General features: G+C 46.8%; 1 non-coding gene and 12 pseudogenes across 1 annotated transcript; all 13 read right to left on the bottom strand.

Annotated features, from left to right (window-relative positions):
• Positions 1 to 54: 54 nt before the first annotated feature.
• LOC142124169 (5S ribosomal RNA) lies at positions 55 to 173 on the bottom strand (annotated as a pseudogene).
• An 82-nt stretch (positions 174 to 255) lies between these two features.
• On the bottom strand, positions 256 to 374 carry LOC142124137 (5S ribosomal RNA; annotated as a pseudogene).
• An 82-nt stretch (positions 375 to 456) lies between these two features.
• On the bottom strand, positions 457 to 575 carry LOC142123970 (5S ribosomal RNA; annotated as a pseudogene).
• Positions 576 to 656: 81 nt separating this feature from the next.
• LOC142124004 (5S ribosomal RNA) lies at positions 657 to 775 on the bottom strand (annotated as a pseudogene).
• An 81-nt stretch (positions 776 to 856) lies between these two features.
• Positions 857 to 975, bottom strand: LOC142124049 (5S ribosomal RNA). The gene has a single exon (XR_012684544.1). It is a non-coding gene; the product is annotated as a 5S ribosomal RNA (ribosomal RNA).
• An 80-nt stretch (positions 976 to 1,055) lies between these two features.
• Positions 1,056 to 1,174, bottom strand: LOC142124154 (5S ribosomal RNA; annotated as a pseudogene).
• Positions 1,175 to 1,256: 82 nt separating this feature from the next.
• On the bottom strand, positions 1,257 to 1,375 carry LOC142124113 (5S ribosomal RNA; annotated as a pseudogene).
• Positions 1,376 to 1,458: 83 nt separating this feature from the next.
• LOC142124005 (5S ribosomal RNA) lies at positions 1,459 to 1,577 on the bottom strand (annotated as a pseudogene).
• Positions 1,578 to 1,659: 82 nt separating this feature from the next.
• Positions 1,660 to 1,778, bottom strand: LOC142124152 (5S ribosomal RNA; annotated as a pseudogene).
• An 80-nt stretch (positions 1,779 to 1,858) lies between these two features.
• LOC142124141 (5S ribosomal RNA) lies at positions 1,859 to 1,977 on the bottom strand (annotated as a pseudogene).
• Positions 1,978 to 2,061: 84 nt separating this feature from the next.
• LOC142124204 (5S ribosomal RNA) lies at positions 2,062 to 2,180 on the bottom strand (annotated as a pseudogene).
• Positions 2,181 to 2,263: 83 nt separating this feature from the next.
• Positions 2,264 to 2,382, bottom strand: LOC142124115 (5S ribosomal RNA; annotated as a pseudogene).
• Positions 2,383 to 2,464: 82 nt separating this feature from the next.
• Positions 2,465 to 2,500, bottom strand: part of LOC142124111 (5S ribosomal RNA) — a 119-nt pseudogene continuing 83 nt past the window's right edge.

Here is a 2,500-nt window from a genome sequence, read left to right as displayed (position 1 = left end):
CTACATCTCAAAACCAGCATTGAAGGAAGCAAGAACAAGAGAGAGAAAAAAAAAGTCCTTCGGCACCTGGTATTCCTAGGTGGTCTCCCATCCAACTACTAACCAGGCCCGGCCCTGCTTAGCTTCCAAGATCAGGCGAGTTTGGGCTTGTTCAGGGTGGTGTGGCTGTAAGTGTTGGTTGCTTACAGACCTACATCTCTTATACATCTCAAAACCAGCATTGAAGGAAGCAAGAACAAGAGAGAGAAAAAAAAAAGCCTACGACACCTGGTATTCCCAGGTGGTCTCCCATCCAAGTACTAACCAGGCCCGGCCCTGCTTAGCTACCAAGATCAGGCGAGATATGGCTTGTTCAGGGTGGTTTGGCTGTAGGTATTGGTTATGTACTGACCTACATCTCTCATACATCTCAAAACCAGCATTGAAGGAAGCAAGAACAAGAGAGAGAAAAAAAAAGGCCTACGGCACCTGTTATTCCCAGGTGGTCTCCCATCCAAGTACTAACCAGGCCTGGCCCTGCTTAGCTTCCAAGATCAGATGAGATTGGGCTTGTTCAGGGTGGTGTGGCTGTAGGTGTTGGTTGCTTACAGACCTACATCTCTTATACATCTCAAAACCAGCATTGAAGGAAGCAAGAACAAGAGAGAGAAAAAAAAGGCCTACAGCACCTGGTATTCCCAGGTGGTCTCCCATTCAATTACTAATCAGGCCCGGCCCTGCTTAGCTTCCAAGATCAGGCGAGATTGGGCTTGTTCAGGGTGGTGTGGCTGTAGGTATTGGTTGCCTACTGACCTACATCTCTTATACATCTCAAAACCAGCATTGAAGGATGCAAGAACAAGAGAGAGAAAAAAAAGGCCTACAGCACCTGGTATTCCCAGGTGGTCTCCCATCCAAGTACTAACCAGGCCCGGCCCTGCTTAGCTTCCAAGATCAGGTGAGATTGGGCTTGTTCAGGGTGGTGTGGCTGTAGGTGTTGGTTGCTTACTGACCTACATCTCTTATACATCTCAAAACCAGCATTGAAGGAAGCAGTAATGAGAGAAATAAAAAAATGCCTACAGCACCTGGAATTCCCAGGTGGTCTCCAATCCAAATACTAACCAAGCCCGGCCCTGCTTAGCTTCCAAGATCAGTCAAGATTGGGCTTGTTCAGGGTGGTGTGGCTGTAGGTATTTGTTGCCTACTGACCTACATCTCTCATACATCTCAAAACCAGCATTGAAGGAAGCAAGAACAAGAGAGAGAAAAAAAAATGCCTATGGCACCTGGTATTCCCAGGTAGTCTCCCATCCAAGTACTAACCAGGCCTGGCCCTGCTTAGCTTCCAAGATCAGACGAGATTGGGCTTGTTCAGGGTGGTGTGGCTGTAAGTGTTGGTTGCTTACAGACCTACATCTCTTATACATCTCAAAACCAGCATTGAAGGAAGCAAGAACAAGAGAGAGAGAAAAAAAAGGCCTACAGCACCTGGTATTTCCAGGTGGTCTCCCATCCAAGTACTAACCAGGCCTGGCCCTGCTTAGCTTCCAAGATCAGACGAGATTGGGCTTGTTCAGGGTGGTGTGGCTGTAAATGTTGGTTGTTTACAGACCTACATCTCTTATACATCTCAAAACCAGCATTAAAGTAAGCAAGAACAAGAGAGAGAAAAAAAAATGCCTACGACACCTGGTATTCCCAGGTGGTCTCCCATCCAAATACTAACCAGGCCCAGCCCTGCTTAGCTTCTAAGATCAGGCGAGATATGGCTTGTTCAGGGTGGTGTGGCTGTAGGTATTGGTTATATACTGACCTACATCTCTCATACATCTCAAAACCAGCATTGAAGGAAGGAGTAACGAGAGAAATAAAAAAATGCCTACAGCACCTGGAATTCCCAGGTGGTCTCCCATCCAAGTACTAACCAAGCCTGGCGCTGCTTAATTTCCAAGATCAGTCAAGATTGGGCTTGTTCAGGGTGGTGTGGCTGTAGGTGTTTTTTGCCTACTGACCTACATCTCTCATACATCTCAAAACCAGCATTGAAGGAAGCAAGAAAAAGAGAGAGAGAAAAAAAAAGGCCTATGGCACCTGGTATTCCCAGGTGGTCTCCCATCCACGTATTAACCAGGCCTGTTCCCGCTTAGCTTGCAAGATCAGACGAGATTGGGCTTGTTCAGGGTGGTGTGGCCGTGGGTATTGGTTGTTTACTGACCTACATCTCTTATACATCTCAAAACCAGCATTAAAGTAAGCAAGAACAAGAGAGAGAAAAAAAAAAAGCCTATGACACCTGGTATTCCCAGGTGGTCTCCCATCCAAGTACTAACCAGGCCCGGCCCTGCTTAGCTTCCAAAATCAGCCGAGATTGGGCTTGTTCAGGGTGGTGTGGCTGTAGGTATTGGTTGTCTACTGACCTACATCTCTTATACATCTCAAAACCAGCATTGAAGGAAGCAAGAACAAGAGAGAGAAAAAAAAAGGCATACAGCACCTGGAATTCCCAGGTGGTCTCCCA

The sequence above is a fragment of the Mixophyes fleayi genome, unplaced genomic scaffold (assembly GCF_038048845.1).
Source record: "Mixophyes fleayi isolate aMixFle1 unplaced genomic scaffold, aMixFle1.hap1 Scaffold_2422, whole genome shotgun sequence".
Lineage (NCBI taxonomy): Eukaryota > Metazoa > Chordata > Amphibia > Anura > Limnodynastidae > Mixophyes > Mixophyes fleayi.
Note: the sequence above shows the minus strand (reverse complement) of the source record. Positions and strands in the feature narration are given on the sequence as shown.